We start from the raw sequence: 20,000 nt of genomic DNA, 5'->3' as shown, positions 1-20,000 counted from the left end.
AGCGACCCAAATTTAATGATGGCAAAGCGATATATCCAACCCATCTCCAAAGGGAGAGAGGGAGGGAGGGGGAGAACTTTGACAATTGCAAACAACTAGTTGATTTACTACAGAAGACAAACTGCCAAGTGAACCTTGGACGACTAACTGAGGCTTTTATAGCTAGACCCTGTCTATTAAAATAGCCAGTTGCACAGGTTTTATCATGTAGCACGTAAGCATTACACCATGCTCTTTAGCACTAATGAATGAGGCTTTAACAGATTTGGCCAATGCAGGTGTACGTTGTAATCTGAGATATAGGAACAAAGTCTTTATATCCTCGTTTTATTTACAAGAAAACCGTTGATTGTATGACCTTGAACGGCCGACTCCAAAAAACGAGAAGATAACTATCGCAACATGAATAGCCCTTTTAGTACGGTCGCGTTCCATTAACCGTATTTTACTGATAGGACAGTAAAATCTCATTTAAAGAGAAGAACAGATACCCGTTTATGTGCACAATACAACGAAGCATCGAAGTCTACAAATACCATCAAATACTTACCCCTGCATAACATTCCAAATTCCGTTTTACATGAATCTTCTCATGATTACATGTGTTACATACGAATCATGGCAATTACTAGCTTTACAATCACTGGTGCCTCGTTAATCCAATTTATTACTAAGACTTGTTTGCATTACTAATTAACACGAAAAGGAGTAACTTGGGAATTTTTAACAATATATCCTTTAATCTAACCCAAAATCATTCAGATATCCAAAACGTCCTATGCATGATCCATTTCCTTCGTTTTTGGGTTTGTCAGCATTATGATTTGCAATATTTGAGGTTTATGTGTTCACAAGTTTGTTTTTGTATCTCAAAGATGTTTAGGTTTCCAATTACAAAGTCTGTTTTGATTGGTCACTCTATCTCACTGTGTAAATAGTTCACCCTGAATTCAAAATATATACGTTCCGTTTCTGAGAAAACAAAACAACAACATTCTTTTACAAATCGTACCGGGCATTCCTGATTTCTGTATTAAATTTAACTTTCATTTTCCAAATGGTCTAGATAGCACAAGTGTTCCTAATATTTTAAAAATACAAACACTTTTAAGCTTAAGGAACATGCTTCGATGTTTCAAACATCATTTTGCATTTACCTGTTCATCCACGCTTTTGGAAAAGTGTTACATACCACATGCTTACATTTAAACGCATACCTGAGGTAGCTCCTATGGTTGTGTTTACGAGCAAGTGATCTCCTTGGCTAGTAATACGATGAAATGTGGATGTCCTCGGTACATTGTTAGCCAAATACGTTCCAGCAAGTTTCCTCCTTTTTCTGCTGTTATAAAATAGACGTCTCAGCCTTTTCTCTGTAATTCTGCTCGGTTCTCGGGTACGTCTATGTCAATGCACACGCAAATCACAACTAAAGTAAACACACTTGTGCTTATCGAGACCTGTATTTCTCCTTTGGAATCAAGTCTTTATTACCATTGAGAATCAAATAACTCTACAGCCTTTCAAACTACATCACATTTATTTCCTAAAGATCTGATCAGTCTCCACTGATGACATCAAATCTTGTAAAACTAGAACAGAACTATATACACAAGATGGCAGTAAACACGATCGGTAATATGGCTAGTTGAACAAAGGATAGAAGCTAGACCACTACAAGAAACAAACTGTTTAACAATAACAAACAAAAAAACGCAATAGAGAAAAACGTATCTCCGTAGTCAATGGTACACTGAGCGGGAGGCTGTTTGTTCGCGGTGAAAATGGTACAAGCGTGAGGCTATTTCTTCGCTGTGCCAATGTTTTTACTTTGTCTTCAGAAGATTCCAATATGGCGTCCACTTGTTTGTGGAGTTGTTTAAATTTCTTTGTCGCTGTCATCTTCAAAGTAGTTCTCAATAAGGTACCCGCTGCTTATTAAAGAATTTGTATTTTGACTTGTATCACTTTCAATAGTTGCATCCATTTCAGTTACATTCGAGTATATTCTTGTTTCATTCAGCTTGCGGAACGACTTGTTTCAAAGCTGACGCTTGACATCTTTTAGTGTGGGCCTACCGCGAAAAGCCTATGCCTTTCTTTGTATGTGTTTTGAGCGCCTTAAGAAGAAATCGATTAAGCCAACTCAACGTCGATCTTCAGTAATCCGAAACAACATGTTGTTGGATTACGTGGTTTGCTTTAAATAACCAAAGTTGACAGCGCCACGTCCGTGCTTTCTATTGTGCATTGCCTATAATCAAACAATCAAACACCGCCACGTTTTTCTATTGTGCATTTTGCTGCACAGGAAAAAAAACTGAAATCAAACGTATTTTATAACTCGTGCCCCTACGGGCCCGAGTAACAAGTGCCTCAATGTTCGGTTTCAGTCCATAAAAAACAGCAAAAAGGAGGATCTAAATTGGATTCGCTCTGACGAAGGGCTAACGCTCGAAACGTCAGCTTTTAGGATCTCTGTACGGTGGCCAATTTACATTATCAACTCCGTTGATAAAACCAAATTTTTGTATACTAATTCCCCACCGACGCAGCACCACAGTTTCTTTAGAAACTACCCCTTCATTCAGTTCTAAATAATTAAGTTCGATGAAAACCAGCTGAATTGTTGCCCGTTTCCGACATGACAATTGGAAAACAAACTGTTCGTTGCTTGCGGCTGGAATCTGAAAACCTGTTGGGAATTTTGTAAATGAAGAACTCCAGCGAGAGGACTTTCTGAGCTTGAAAGAACTGCTGGACCGGGCAACGGCTGACGGCAAACTCTTAACAAATTGAATCAGCTCACTGCAAACGAAATAAGTTCGCAAGCTGTTAATGAAATGAATAAGCTCACTGCAAATGAAATAAATTCACAAACTAACAACAAAATAAAACGACCCACTGCCAACAAACTTCGAGTTCACTGCAAACTAGCAATGACAAACGCGCAATGCCAACACAAATTTACGCGCTGTAAACAAAAAATACTGCACGCTGCAAACAAAACAAAAAATTGTGCGCCCAGGCAGATGCGAAGAACTGGAACCAACTGATTCGTCGTATTGGCACTAATTTATACATTACAAACATGGCATCCAGTGACAGCGATTTTAGCGATGTTGAGGCGAGTGCTGAGGTTGATGGAGAAGAAATTGTAAATGAAGGTTTGCCAAGTGGATGTGAAAGAGATATTACATAGAGGCAAATAACGCTGATGTTAGGAAAACATCATCATTTAGATATGAACGAACGTACATTGAAACGAAGACTGAAAGAATATGGGCTTAAAAGACGGGATGCTGTGAATGATGAGTCGCTTATGAGGGACGTTGATCCTTGTGGAGTGGAACAGAGCAAGCATAGGCGTCTAGATCGCAGAATGTACGTGTCACCTGGAGCTAATTTCTGTTGGCAAATCGATGGATACGATAAACTAAAGCCGTTTGGCTTTTCTATTCATGGGTGTTGTCGATGGCTTTAGTCGGAGAATTATATGGTTAGAAGTTCAACGTTTAAACAAGAATCCACGGTTAATTGCACGATATTAATTTTCTTGTGGAGTGTTAAAGGGGCCCATGGATGCCCAGTAGGTGTGTACACTGACCGTGGAACTGAGAATGGAATACTGGCTGCAATGCAGTGCTACCTAGCATAGACGGTCTTGACGAATATGCAGCTTCCAAAGCTCATAAATACGTGAAAAGTACCAGAAACCAAAGAATAGAAGGTTACTGGTCACACTTCAAAAGACAGCGCCGCTCAAGTTGGTGGATTGATTTCTTCAATGCTTTGCATGAATCTGACATTTTCGACCTCACCGATGAGATCCACACCGAGGCGCTTTGGTTTTGCTTTGCGGATCTCCTGCAGGATGACCTTGATAAGGTTAAGGATTATTGGAATTCGCACCCCATCAGAAAGTCAAAGTATGCTACTGTGTCTGGAGTGCCAGATATGATGTACTTCTTGCTAGAAGAATTTGGGCGAAGGGACTGCTTAATTCCAGTTTCTGACAAGCTAAGGGAAATGGAAGATAAATCGCAAGAACTGGGTGGCGACGAGGACCCTGACCCAATCTGGGAGGAGTACTTTCACTATGTGATGGAAAGAAATGGTCTTGTTCATCCCACATCTGTTCTAGAGGCAGGAAATTTGTTTCAAAAGCTTCTTCATTTTGCTAAAGGCTGAAGAACAATAAACCAGAACAATTTTGAAAACGTCAAGGTTTTGAAAGTTTAGTCAAGTAATTATCATATCATTTGCAGTAGAGTGGACGTAGCCACTAGCTTCTCTGCAAACAGTGTCAAATTATTCTTGGCTGTTTATAGGCTTGGCACTAGTTTTTCATCTTCGTTAATGTTTTAACACCACGACCCATTCCTTTAATTGAAATAACTAAGGGCTTCTATTCATGCACTGGCTGACACAAAGGACTGACAAAAGAGACTACTGACTTGCTCATTTTCCGAAATGTTGGGCAGCGATACTTGTCCTCCCCTGTGGGTGCATTCCCACCGTTCATTCATCAGCTGGGAAATGTACATTGACTATTGAGCAGACTGTAACGGTACGTAAATTATTTAATTTTTGAAAATCAGAATTGCCAGGATACTTGATATTGTATCAGAAAATTAAAGATGAAAATAAAAGGAAAGTGCATGCAGCATTATCAATTTTTTTAAGGTATTCACCTTTATCACGCGGCGGCCATTTTGGAGTCCGTGGGGAATAAAGGCTTTGTCTTTGCATTCTCTTTGCCCATCCAGCCTGACACTGAATGAGAGGTTCGACAGGCAAAATCTTTTGTTTGGACATTGAGTGATATGGCTCTATTCTCTTCTATTGAGGATATGATAAAGTACAATTTTCTTCTGATTCCTGCTCATCATACATAACTTTATTCAAGCATCTTCAGAATATTATCTGTAACTTACAAGGACAGACTGACGAGGCTGTTAAATAAACTCAACAATACCACTGTATAGTTAAAACGGTAATCTGCTCAATGTTGGCACACCTTCCAGAAGTATACTCACTTCCATAGGGAATGTTTTAGGCAAATGTAACAGACATAACAAATTTAGAACAAAAAGAACTTGATGTCTGCCCTGAACACAACATGGCACTGTCAATTCAATGCTTATGTTTCAAACAATAATTTACCTTACGTAAGTCTATCAAGTACTGTTATTCAAAGTAACTTGTTTAACTACATCCTGTAACATCTTCATTTTCTTCATACTCATGGTACCCCAAACCCGGCCATAAGCCTCAAAAATGTCCTCCATGAAATTAAAGGCAAATTCATTACCATCACCAGTACCTCTATTCACTGGAATAGTGATAGTAAAGGAGCATGTACTTGCACAAATTCTTTTTGCAGTCAGTGTATTGTCATGATCAAATTTCAACTTTCCTGAGAAATTTGGGAATCGAGACCCACTTCCAAATTGCAACACATCACTTAATGTAAGAACTCTGAGTTCAGTATCACAAGTTCCAGGCAAGGTTGCTTCAAAAAAAGGGTAAACATAACATTTCAATTTCCCATTCTTTACCTTGCGTAGGAAGCTGTGCCATTTATAGACAATTTCTGTTTTTTTTTTTCATGCAATTCTGTTCCTGCAGTGGAAAAACATGGAACAAAGCAGCTTTTCACATCCTCAACAGAAATTTCCACATGCATTAGTTTCTTTAAACCTTCTTCAGGAAATTTATGCAACCAATTTAAGACGCCAAATGATGTGACACCCTTTCTGAAGCTATAAATCTCCTCTTCCACACTACTCAATACTATTTGTTTGATACAAGCATTTAACAGGTCATTCTTGTCTTGAAAGGTTACAGTTGCTCTTGTGTAGCCCATATCAAAACGTTCAGGAAATTTCCGGACAGCATCAGTAAACGATGCTTCATCACAACAGGCAGAAATGTTTTTAAGTTGATTCACAAACTCACATTCTTCTGGAACTTCCTGCAATTGTGGTTCTTGAGGGATGTCTAATAAAAACCCTGCTACTATAGGAGTAAGGAAATGGGGTCCTGGGCAACCATTTACCAGTGCAATAGCAACAAGCTTACCAAACAGCTCAAACAAGCCTTTGCTTAATGCCTCTAGGTTGTTCCTAAAAGTGACATTAGGGTATGCACCCCTTACAAGTGTACTACATGTATATACACTAAAACCACGGAAGAGTTCAGAAAAGAACTCTCTTGCTACCCCTCCAGAATCAACTGCTTCCTCCCCTATAAACTTAACTGTTACCCTTGGTTTTAGATTTCATCCTCTAAGCAATCAAATGCCCTTTTAATTGAACTATATTTTTCTGGTAATTTCAATGAAAGTGAATTGCTCGATTGGAAAACCATTCAGTGTCTATTTCAGTGCCTCTTCCAAGGACTTAGGAATTAGACTTAGTAGTGTCTCTTCCACTACATTACAACCACAAGCTGCCGGACTGCTCAGACTCTGGTCTACGGCACATTTTAGAAGGAAGTGATCAATACTGTTGGCATCTGAAATAAATTAACACTAAATTAATTCTCCTTATCTGATCCTTCTTTGAACCAATATATCAGCTAAAATTGGAAAAGTGCCCAGAAAGTTAATTTTATTGAAGTATTTATTTTACAAAGATAACAAGAGCATCTGCATAATTCAAAACCCTGGTAAGCAAAAGACTTACATTTGTGTTGAGAACGGGCGAAACATAGTAAATCACAATAATAGATATTTCACAGTTGATGAAATTTCATTAACGGTGAAGTAGCCAATCGCAATAATAGAATGGAGGGAATATTTCGCAGTTATCGAAATTTTATTAACGGCGAAGTATAGCCAATAAACATAATACAGTGAAACCTGTATTAAGCGGACACCGTATTAAGCGGACACCCTCTATTAAGCGGACAGTGGCCGAATACCCTAAATTTATATCCCTTATTTACTGTAAATCAAACCTTTATTAAGCGGACACCTCTATTAAGCGGACGCGGACACTTGAAATGGTCATTTCTATTGTTGCCAACCTGTATTAAACAGACACTTGGAATTAGGAAGGTCAAGGGCCGACAAACATATTACCGAATCCAAACCAATGTCCTGATGCTCCTGTAAATGTCGACAGAGGGTTGCAATTAAGTGCGAAACAGCAGCAGATGATAGTGTGTGCTGTTAATTGCAAGGATGCTTCCGTTTTGGCCACCATTTTGAAGGAACATTGTGCAAACGTAGTGGACGCATTGTTAAAGTTACTGCTCAAAGACATCCGTTCATCGTGCAGTAATCTTCGTAAGCGCTCTGGGGGTTCCGTTCTGTATGGCAATAACTATGAGAGCTTGAAAGACTTTAGCTTTGACAGTATTTGGAAGGAGTTTACCGTCAACTTCCCTTTTCTCGTTGAATTGATGAACGCAAGCGTCGGTAATGATTCAAATTGCATGGAAGACACCAATCGAGAGTTACATGTCAAATACAGTTTCCTTTATTCCATTCTAATGGAATGAAATATGGCACGAACTGAATCTTGTAAAATGGGTAAACACGGTCCTTGTCATTGAAGGTGGATGCACCAAACAGGTATTAAAATAGTTTATGTTGCTTATGACATTAATGTTAGTTGCACCTTTCAACTCTCCTTGTAATATCAACGCTTTGTAAAACAGAGTGGTCATGAGAATTATGGACATGATCACACAAGTTGAATTTTACTTGATATTTTATCAACTTCTGTAGGAAATAAGTAGGGACAACCAATGAGAATTAAAATTGTGATCTTAGAGTTTACAGGATTCATACAAAAATATTCAGTTTGTTAGTCAGATCATAACTTTTTGGTTTGTTTTTCTTGTGGTTACAAGAGAGACTGAATAAACTGGGTTTTTGCTTGTCTCATTCACGAAGAGACACCATCATGACAATGCTTGGACGCCACTTCTCAGATCTCGTGGTCAGTAAAATCAAAGAAGGGAAAGTGTTCTGGGTACTGGGGACAATTGGGATTTAAAGATTATACAGGGCAGCATGCGAAAAGACATTAACAATGAAGATCTCCATATCTTTGCAAGCAATCTTATTGAGAACAGTCTCCAAAGGGGAATATGAAAGATCTTCCACACAGTACCTCTTCTTTGTGTGTGAGTGAGTGGAAGCAATATGCAGAAAGTGCCAAGATTATTGTCGGACGAATTACCTTGGAGTTCCTGCCACAGTTCAAGTTTCTGAAAGGCGTCATTCCTGACCACATTCCCCATCAGTACAGTGAACACATGGCACAACAGTCAACCATTGTCACCATGCCTATCATCAATGCTAATGAGGCAAAGTATGAAGACTGTGTCACAATACTCAGAAACTATGAGAAATGGATCGCTGACATTTATGTTGAAGCTGGTTTACTGCGGGAGATGCCGGATACAGATGATCCACTTATACCTGCTGAACCTGCAGCACCTGGCCAGACGAATGCCCATACAGAAGTAACTCCAAATGATCCTATGAAAGACATGAAAGTTGTATTTGCTGGGAATCAGCTAACAAGAGTTCGATTTGCTGGCGCTAAGGACCTACTTTCAGGGGCACATACACCAACAGATAGATTTGAGCATTGTTCTCCATTCAAGCCTGTTATGTGGCATACTAAAGCATCCCTCCTTCAATATTGCTACTCCTTTTTGCATAAGCCAGAGTCAGTGAATCAGGTTGGAACTTTGAAATGTTTTAGAGAAAAGTACAATCGCAGAAATACCACTCCAGGAAAAGTTTTAGATTCTTATGAAGGAAGTGAGGACTTATTTATCAGCATAGGAAGAGCTTACATTGTACTTGCAGCACTCAATTTCTTTGGAATGCAAAAGCTTGATGACAAGCCAACTCATGCCAGTAAGTACACTAGAAGAAAATACTTTGATAAAATTTTTGCCAAATTCATTGACAAGTCCCTGCTGCAGAAAGTAAATGATGATTCTCATGATGAAGAAGATTTTGCAAAAAACTATGGGTTGTGTGTAATTTTCTTGTCAATGTTGATAATGCAAATGAAGGACACTGCAGCAGAAGCTGATGGCAACAGAAATCTCATCAACCAGAAACTTTTGTTATCAGTGTTCAAGTCAATCGGAGCATATAGCAAGTATGCTATTGAAATGTTCGTAAGCATTTCACAGGTTGAGGGCATGTTGACCCCTAGGCTGTCAGAGGAGTTTAAATGGGGATTCTTCGTTAAATGGAGGGGAGGTGCAGGAAAGAATATTGAAGATGATTTAGCTCAGGAGATATCGAACAGATGCAGCAAAAACATTGTTCAGCGCATGGGGGCAAACAAGACCATAAAGTCCATAAGCAAAGTGTGCAAAGCAACAACAGGAATCAGTCAGATCACAAAGCAGTTCACAAGAACTCTGTTCAACACACCACTCGTGCATCCTTAGAGGATGAAAGGGAAATGGTGGCTGACCTAGTGAGGCTTGATCCCTTTACTCATGAGTCTTCCAGGGCTCATGATAGCTTTGCAGACATCACACGGTGCCCCCTAATGTATTTAAATGTTGTGGAATTCAGTCAGTGGTTCGAAAAACATAAGGAAGAACTCTCAACCTAATGTTTTCATAGTTGTCAATGTCTTTTTCTTGTAGAGACATCCTCGGTTCATTACAAGGTGAACTTTCAAGGAAACTAGAACCCTTTTATCTATGCATGCCTTCTTTGACCAGCAAAATTTCTTGCATTCAGCAAAGTGAAATACAAATTCTTGAGCCTTTTTTTTCCTTCCAATTAAAAATTATACACCACTCTTTAACCTCTTTAGTCCCTTAGCTAAATTTAAAGATTTCACTCTGTTGAATGCAAATAAACTTATCCAGGATATTCCTTCATCTGGATACTCCCAGGGCACTAAATAATGTATTTATATTTTCCCTACTCGTAGAAATTAAAAGCTAAACTTAAGCCTCCAACCTTTGCACATGTATGTATGTGTGTTGGTGTGGCGGGAGATCAGTAGACTATTTTACAGTTAGTATATGTAATCACATGGCCCGGAGGGCAATTAAAGATTAATTTCACGCGTATTTTCAAAGTTTTCACAAAATTGCCCTTGTCGCAAAGCGACGAGGGCAATTTCGAAATTTTTGAAAATACAAGTGAAATTAACCCTTAATTGCCCTAGGGCAGTTGCGATTACTTGTTTATCACATAAAGGGCATTACCTTCAGCGAGTCTGGTTCGTAGTCTTTACCATTTTCCTTCCTCAGCTCAGCAAAAAATTGGGCGAGCGCCTCGTTAAGCTCTGGTACTTCGTAGCTTTCAAGTTGCTCATTTTTTCCTCTCGTCTTTGCCCATGGTTGGAAAATGTTAGTCCAGTAGTCCGTACTTCTTTTTGTGTTTTTGTTCTTACTTATGTTTCTTAGTTCCTCAATAAACTCTTCGTCGACTTTAACAAAACGGGAAGCCAGTGTTGCAGAAAATTTTAATCGACAACAAATCTTAGCAATAACCTCGTTGCTAAGCAACTTTAAACCGATCAGGATCAAGTAATCATGCCCTCTTGATTACCAAAAGTGCCCTCGTGATTAAGAAAAGATGGCCTCTGTGTCAGCCAATCAGCATTCAGTAATTTTGCCCCGTATGTGATAACAGGTGTAAACAAGGCTGGAGTTGACCTTGTTTTGATGCATCCTCTCTGGGTTCATTATGTATGTAAATCATGTTCTTCTTATGCAAACTGGTGTTTTTTAAGCGTTGTTCTGTAAGAAAAAGAAAGAGGTTTCTATCAAGACAAGGTGAACCTCAGCCTCACTTTCACTGAAAGGCTGGGATACTAAGCTCAAAACTGCAAAATGGCCTAATGCACCTTTACAACATTTTTTTAAATTGTAATGATTATCACAATAAAGCTATCTTCAGTACAAAGGAAAGTATATGTGTTTAAGTGGGCAAATTATAAGGTGGTTCAGGAGCAAACCGACTGTCAGCTGCAGGCAAAGTCCTGTTTCTTATTCAAAGCTAAATGAAAGCACTAACAACAAACTTCAAAAAGCAGAAAACTGGCAAGTCAATGTCTAAAATTAATGAAAAATGACAGAATCTAGATTCAGACAGCAAACATGGAAAAAGAGCTGACAAACAGATTTTCAAAGAAACAGTGAATAAATGCAAGATTGCAGTACTTACAAGCCTCCTTGTTAGAATTACAAACATTTTCGTAAGAGACTGCACTTGTAATAACTGTTAGTTTTGTAGTTTAGCTCCTTTTAGTTTTGCACAACCCTAATATTTGATTGAGCAGTATTACTATTGAGAAATGGTTGGTGCTGGTCACTATATTTTAAGGGTAATTTAGTTTGTCCATTATGAGAGGGTAAAATTGAAAATATTTTTTCTGGATGCAATAAGTTTATTTTTTCACAATACTGAAACGTGAATCATGCTTGGTCAGAATTTTATAAGCAGTGCACAATATTGAATTTATGCTATGGTTATAGAAATACTGACATCCATTTAAAATTGACTGGATGATATTTCTATGTGTAAAAATTCGTTTAACCACTACTGGTAAGTAAATTGGTGGTTGTTTATAACTAGAGTTCTTTAAAAATTGCCTTTCTCTTTCTCTTGTAACTGTTTAGTAAGAACGCTTATAAGGAATTTTAACGAAAATGTTTTATACCGCGCCAATTTTTCAACCAATCAAAAGTGAAACCAAAACCAATCGTGGCTCGCGCATGCACATTTTCCCGCACTTTGTGTCGGCTACGAGTAATTACTTCGAGCTTTGATTGGTTTACTGGAATGTCTCCGACCTTTTTGATTGGCCAAAATAATTACTTTGATTTTGGTTTTACGACACTCAATTGAAAACTGCTCTATGGGCTTCCGTAGTTTACCTCATTAGCACAAGGTTGCCGTTTTCTAATCAGTTATGCAGGAATAAGGTACTGAAATTGAAAATGCATTGCATAATAAGCTATCTCTGAAGATGGGAACTGGATATTTCAGGTAATCTCTGAACAATGACGCTTTGAAAATTCGAGATTTTACAAAGAATGTATGGGATGATTCGCGCCTTTGCAACCTAAGAATTTATCAGTTTTTGATGGCTAATGCACCACTTTTGTACAACCCGCAATGCATTTTGTTTTCCCTACAAATCTTGCAGAAACTATTAGTTGGGTTCACATTAGACCACTAAGTCTGACTTAGTAATCTCTTAAGTCGACTTAGTGAAAATGACAGATGTGAACCGCTAAGTCACAAACGCGTGATTTCTGTCTTAGTGTCGGCAAACTCAAACGACCTAAGCGGTTCATAAGTCTGTTTCCAACATGACTTAAGGCTGACTTAAGCAAACCTGATACCGAAAAAATGTCAAAATCGTGGGTTTTATCAGATGGAGATGGAGATGGAGATTCCCGTGTTAGGTGCCAAAAGCAAAGAAATCACGCAACAAGTTTCTTCCCATGAACAAAATTAAGATCACTTTTTGATTGGCCTACGTAAGTGTAATTTTTGTTTTCTTATGATATTCCTCGCCGATTTCCCAAAAGATCTGAAGCAGGAATGCCTCATGTTTTTAATGCGGCTTCACCACCTCAGTTTAGTCGGTCTCCTTCTCCATTTATGCCACCATTTGGAGCTTACTATCCACCCATGATGGCTCCCATACCAGTGCCTCCAGGTTCTTCAGAGGTGAGCAGCGAGCCAAGTCCGAACTCAGAAGGGTCTAAGAGCACAAGGGCTGACTGGAACAGAGATGAAACTAGCGTATTGCTGGAGATTTGGGGTGCCCTTTACGATTCCCTGAAATCTGCTTTGACCGCTCAAAAAAAAAGTCTGTGAAGTCAAATTTAAAAAAACTTTCAAGACAAGTGCTTCGATCTGGGGGTGTCATCAAACAAAAACCTGGATCAACTCAAGAAAAGAATAAAGAACCTGGAATATGAATACCGCCAGGTGAGAACGAAAATGGCTTCCACTGGAGAAGAGGGTGCTAAGAAGCTTCAAAGTAACTGCGCGTTCTACGAGGAACTAGATGATATTCTAGGGACACGGGACGCTATTAACCCTGATCGCATGACCATAAGTTCTTCAAAGGTCATTCCAAAGAAGAAATCTCCCTCAGAAGGACCAGTCTCGAAAGAAAGAGAAAACTCAACATCATCCACGAGTTCTGATTCTCAGCAGCCTAGCACGAGTTCGGCCTCAGATGAATCACCACTGAAGTCGCAGCAAGTCCAACCAAAGACAAAAGGGAAAGCCCCCAAGCGCAAGAGAAAGGAGCCAAATGACCAAGATGAAGACCCCTGCATGAAGGGAATATGTGACAAGTGGCGTATTTCCATGGAAAAGCAAGCCGAACGCTTCAACCGCAGCATGGAACTTCAGCAGGCTGCTATTCAAAGCCAGACAGAGCAGACCAAGGCTCTTGTGTCAGACCTAAAAGACATTTTAAAAGACTGTTTAAAAAGTGACTAGAAAGCTGTTGCATGCATTGCCGATTAACTTGAACATTTACATGGTCTGTCGTTGTTAACTAGCTGGCTTCGCAGAAGCTTCATTTATTACTTGTATTATGAATAGTAGAGTAACAGGCATTCAATCTTTTTGAGCATTTTATTGATTGTAACACAGCTTTGGGGAACAAGAAACGGAAAATTTTAAAATCAAGGTCAAGAAATGTGCGTTTTATAAAGAAAAACACTGTCACGCCATTGAATTACAGTGCGTCCTATGGCTCAATGAGGAAGGTGGCTGAATTAAAGTGCACCCTGAGAAAGTAGATAATCTAGCATAGTTTGGCGTGTAGCTGATCCGTCTTGTGCTTCATCATCTTCCTCTGCGTCATTTGGATCGTCCAGTGGTGGGCAATCGTCATCATCATCAAATGAATCCCCTTGCATCACACAAAAATTATGTAAAACACATGCTGCTGTCACGCTTCGCGGTACGGAAGTGTGACTCTGTTCAATCTTTTTTTAGTAAAAGCCTCCAACGTCCTTTTAACAAGCCGAACGCCCTCTCGATCACTGATCTCATTGCATTTAATTTTACATTAAAGCGTCTTTTCTGAGGCGATAGGCGCCCTCTGTTTGAAAAGGGCTTTATTAGCCAGTTTTTCAAAGGGTAAGCACTGTCACCTACTAGCATTGGCCTCAACAGTCCCCCATTAACCATTCTTGTTGGTGCTGAAAAAATATCTTCGTTTTCTGCAAGGTCAAAAATCCACTCAGTCGTAGCACTCTTGCATCGTGAATACTACCGGGATAACCCACTGCTACATATTGAAAAGCAGCTGCGAGTTCACTATCCCTTGCAGGTTGATGCTATAATACTGTTAAAGTAATCTTCCTTGTTCTCCGGTGGCGCGTTGATTTCTATGTGGCAGCCATGGCTTATGTTGCTTCTTGCACTTCGTCTTCAGTGTAAGGGAATCGAATAAATAAGTCCTCTTTTCGACACAAAGCTCGAACTCTTGACATATCACTTTAGTTGTAGATTTTCCCAGGCCAAACTGCAGTCCACATGACCTATAACTGTTTCCAGTGGAAAGTCTCCAAACACCAACAGCAACACGCTTCTCTACAGACACAGGCTTTCTCAATCTCGTTTCCTGTCTCATCATATCACCACGAAGAATTCGGCAAAGCTCGTCAAACGTTTCACGTTCCATTGGAAAGTTTGGTTTCCAAAGAACGTTCAGCTGAGGTGATGCTAGCATTACATCAAACCAGTTCTGCGGTCTTGGCCAGGCCCACGCTCTTCTTCTTATGTGCCCAAAATTACCTCGTCTTTGGTGAATGCTCAAAAGTAGGGCGGTCAGAAAAAGCAGGCTTTCAGTCTCTTGGACAAAATCTTCCATCATTCTTTCACGATTCAACGTTATTTGGCTGATCAACCTTTGTAAATTTAATAAAAAAACAACAGTCGCAATTACAGCAATTTTACGGCTTCTTGGTCTCATTTTGATCTCAACTTCTTCGCTAAAATGGATCGTGACTACCTCACCACGTTTATGATGTTAGTTACCTTATCTGTTATTTTTATCGTTAATGATGACAGCTTTGCGCGGAAAGAATTTGTCTTCTAGATATGTCTGAACGTTTAAGCGGACTTAGGGTCACTTGGCTTGACTTAGGCTAAGACAGACTTAGTGCCCAGTGTGAACCCACAGATTGTCAACTATTCCCGAGTGCATTTGAAAACAATAGTTTATGCAAAATTTTGTGGGGGGAAACAAAATGCATTGCAGGTTATATGAAAGTCACTGGCTCCTTATGTAAGGCTTAAAATTCGAGATTTAACTAGTTTAACCATATCCTTGAGTCAACCTTTGCCCGTATCTTTCTATTTTTGGAACCAACCCTTCAGCAGGAGACTGACATTTACATTAATTTACATCAATTCACAGAATTTGCGTACACTGTTTTTGCTATTTTTGTCTTCGTTATACAATGATTTTATTCTGATTGGCTATTTTAAACAGCGCGTGCAGTGCCGAACAACTTGTGGCGTTCTAAAAATAGAAATATACGGGCAGAGGTTGACTCATAGGGCTTGTATGGGGGAGGCAAGCTCCTACTGATGGGCTCCTGGTTTAACAAGTTCTTCATAGTGTTAGCAATAGGTCTGCGTAAGTCTCCCACAAGTTGATCATCTCATCGGCCTTGAAAGAGGTTCTTTCACATATTTCTGTAATGAAGTCAACATCCAAATACAGTTTACAAGAACGCTTCAGTGTAAATCCTTTGCACCTGGAAAAGGCTTATTTGGCCAGTTATCATTTATTTAAAGAGGCAGAACGTTACCCGTCTTGATAGATCATTCCATGGTGGAGGAGTCATAATATATTGGCGTTCTGACCTTATCTTCAACTACAGCAAATCAGCTCCTAAACTGTCCAGCGTTGAGGCTCTTTCGATCAAACTTAAACTCGGTAATTCATGGCTTATGGTATGTGGTGCCTACAGACCTCCCAGCACTCGCAGATAAATCTGGATGGAAGATCTTTATAAGCTTTTCGAACATGCTTTGTCCTCCTGTGATGACCTGCTCGTACTGGGTGACCTCAATTGTGATCTCCTTCAGCCTCTAAATAATGGCGGCGAGGGCAGTGATCTGCTGGATTTATGTGACATTTTCAACCTGGAATGCCTTGTGAATGAACCCACTCGTGTGGCTCCTACCTCGAAGACATTAATTGATGTGATCCTTACCAATAACAAAGGTAGATTCCTGTCAACGGGTACCCTTGAACCGCACATTAGTGATCATAGATTGATTTATACAGTGATGAGAATCTCTCTTGCTCGTAAACGATCTAGAAAAGTCACATGCAGAAGCTACAAAGCCTACAAAGCTATAAAGAACGATTTGTGTCTGACTTGACTACTGTGCCTTTTCATATTACGTCAATCTTTGATGACATCGATGACCAGGCCTGGGCTTTTAGTAAACTCTTTTCGGACATTGCTAACGAACATGCCCCTATTAAGCAATTTCACATCCGTGGGGGACAGCTTCCCTATATGACACCCGAATGGAGGCGCGCTATCAGACATAGAAACAGATTATGGAACAAATACAGGAAATTAAAGACAGAAGCTAATTGGTTGACCTACAAGCGACAACGAAACTTGTGTACATCTCTGAGGAGGAAAGCCATAACTGGTTATTTTCGTCATAAAACAAATAACCTATCATCTGACCCAAAGGAATTTTGGAAGCTTTTTGGCCCTCTCTTCAGCTCTAAACAAAGAGGAACTAATGATATCACTCTTTTGGAGGATGATATATTTACTACTGACAAACAACGTATAGCTCATATTTTCAATCAGTTCTTCACTCATGTTGCTGATAATATCCCTGAACCTGATCCACCTCTGTATGGCCCAGATTTTCTCCATCACCATAGTATCAAAACCATTACTAGCCTTATGGACGGTAATCCTTCGGCTGACTTCTGTTTCAGCAATACTACTCCTGCTGTTGTTACTGATATTACCAAGTCATTACCTGCTTCTACAGCTATCGGTCATGATGATATTCCCACAAGGCTGGTAAAAGATAGCATCAGCATCTTAGCAAGACCTCTGTGTACTCTCTTTAACTCTTCAATTGCCAGTAACTGCTTTCCGACTTGTTGGAAGTTTGGTCAGGTAACGCCAGTGTTTAAGAAAGACACCGAATACCTCAAGGAAAATTACCGACCCATAACTGTTCTTGTCACCTTTAGCAACATTATGGAGTGCATTCTATCACAACAGCTCGTTAACTTCTTTGAGGAGAAATTATCACCATACTTATCTGCTTACCGTCGGAATTACAGCTGTCAGACTGCCCTGCTGCGCATTTTGGAGGAATTGAGAATTGCCTGTGACCACAAGTCTATTGCTGCCATTGTGGGTATTGACTTAACAAAGGCTTTTGATTGTCTTCCACATGAACGTCTATTAGCTAAGCTGAAATCTTATGGTTTATCTAGCGATTGCTTATTATTGTTAAGAAGCTACCTCACTGATCGTTTTCAGAGAGTCAAAATTGGGGATACGTTTTCTGACTGGACAAGGATAAATAGGGGCGTTCCACAAGGGTCTGTACTAGGACCACTATTATTTAACATTTTCATAAATGACCTTTTACACATTTCATGCAGTTCTGAGATTAACACTTACGCTGATGACACACAATTCTTTACTAGTGGCCAGGATCCTGTCACTATCCAACTTTCAATGCAGGCTGACCTTCAATCTGCCTCTGAGTGGTTTCAGTCAAATGGCATGGGTCTTAACGTCGACAAATGTCTTTCAATGTGGGTTGGATCCAATAGTGAAGATCTTCCATTGCAACTTAAGAATAGGAACCTGCAGTTGAGTTCCTCCATGAAACTTCTGGGTATAACGATTGACAATGCACTAAATTTCCATGAGCATGTATCCGGACTAGTTCGCAAAGTCAGTAATCAACTCCAAGTGCTTAAACGACATAAACGTCTAATACCAACTGGTGCTAAGAAACGTCTATATGAATCATTTATATTATCACATCTTAATTACTGTTCCGTTATCTGGCTTCATTGCGGCAAAAAGAATGTTGATAAACTGGAGAAAATTAATGAGAGATGCCTCCGCTTTGTCTTCAATGACCTTCATAGCACTTATGACGAATTATTAGACTACATTAACCAGCCTTGTTTACAAGACCGCAGGATACATGATATGTTGACTCTCACTTATAGAGCACTTAATGGTAACACCCCTGTATATATTAAGAATCTACTCAACGTCAAATATACTAGTTATAACCTACGAGGCCAACATCTTCTCAATGTCCCTAGGGTTAATACCACAACCTATGGCCTACATTCTTTCCGTTATTTTGCCTCTAAACTCTGGAACTCGTTACCTAACTCACTTAGAACTGCTCCTACGACCAATGCATTTAAACTAGCTGTAAATCAAATTAAATTTGATCGTGATTGTTGTCCTTTTTGTAATTTAGCTTAACTTTATATCTTATTTATTGTACATTATTGTACATTATTACATACATGTGAATATGTATTTATTTATTATGTACAATAATTCTTAGTCTATTTAGTTTATTTTATATATTATTTTATTTCTTCGAAGATATTAGCATAATTGGTTGCTATCTGTAATTCGAAGTCAAATAAAGGTTCTTACTTACTTACTTACTTACTACCTCACTTACTAGTACGTAATTGCAGTGGGAGGCGCACAGGATTTCTCCGTCTTCTCAACAACACGTCTTCGTTTGAGGAAAGATTCAGCAGATGGTCCGATAAGGAATGCTATATAGAATGTGAAAAAAAAAAAACAATTGTAAAGACACCGAGAAATTATTGCGGGCTCAAGCAGAGCCCCCAACCCCCAACCGCAAGTCTGTTCAAAATTTATGGCGAGAATTCTTCTTCCAAAATTACCCAGAGTTCCCTGGATTTAGGTGATCTTCGAAAGGTCAACACGTGCAGGCGGCAATTTGTTCACGTGATGGCTGTCAAAACATTATCACAGCAGAGCAGGGACCTGCAGAGATGAGTTCGCGTTGTTCACATTGAGCTAAAACTCCTCGAATTGAAAACGCCATTGTCTCATCAGATTCAAGATTGTGACCTTTTGACATAGTAAAGGTGAGTTTTACTCGACGTCTAAATGCTATGGGTTTACACTGGAGCTACTGTTTCATTTCCCGAACAAATATGCTGTTGTCACATGGCACAGCTTTTTCTTGTAAGGATAGATTAATGTTGGTTACATCCGGGGCCCTTTTTGGCATGGAAACCAGGGGAAAAACGCCCTCTTGAAATTCAGTCTTGTCAGCAGAAACTTTATAATATGGAAAGGTTAGAGCCACCCAGTGCTTTAGCACTCACTGGAAATTTAGCAGAGAATTGGCGGCCATTCAAACAGCAATTCGAAATCTATGAGATCGCCTCAGGTTTGGCTACAAAAGATGGAAAAGTTCGAGCGATGACACTGCTGCACGTGGCCGGATTGGAGGCTCTGGTGGTTTACAATACGTTTCAGTGGGATGCGGATGACAATAAAAAGAAAGTCAATAAGATTATGGAGAAGTTTGAGAGGTATTGGAATCCACGAAAGAACCCAATCCAAGGAATCAACTGGAGGGTGAGTCGATTGATGTCTACGTGACAGATTTACGAAACAAGGCACCAAGGTGTGAGTTTGCAGACCTCAAGGATGGATTAATTCGTGGCAGGATTGTTTGTGGTGTAAATAATAATACAGTGAGAGCTCGACTTTTCAGAGAGTCAGAATTGCGTCTGGAAACGTGCATTGATATCGCAGAGCAGCCGAAATCAGTTCAGCACACCTTACACCTTAATTGAGTTTTTGACTGAAGAAAAAGTAGTATGTGTGGTGAAATCTAGTAAGGAGACGGACATATCGGTAACCAAGAAAGAAGAGAAAGAGAATATGAGAGCGGGAACAGCAGGTATGAATTTGTGTCAGTTTTGCGG

The 20,000-nt window shown here is 39.5% G+C and overlaps 2 pseudogenes; both read left to right on the top strand.

Annotated features, from left to right (window-relative positions):
* Positions 1-3,244: 3,244 nt before the first annotated feature.
* Positions 3,245-4,191, top strand: LOC138009873 (uncharacterized; annotated as a pseudogene).
* Positions 4,192-5,999: 1,808 nt separating this feature from the next.
* LOC138009872 (uncharacterized) lies at positions 6,000-9,602 on the top strand (annotated as a pseudogene).
* Positions 9,603-20,000: the final 10,398 nt, after the last annotated feature.

The sequence above is a fragment of the Montipora foliosa genome, chromosome 7, assembly GCF_036669935.1.
Source record: "Montipora foliosa isolate CH-2021 chromosome 7, ASM3666993v2, whole genome shotgun sequence".
NCBI classification, from domain to species: domain Eukaryota; kingdom Metazoa; phylum Cnidaria; class Anthozoa; order Scleractinia; family Acroporidae; genus Montipora; species Montipora foliosa.
This window is presented reverse-complemented; position numbering and strand designations above follow the sequence as displayed.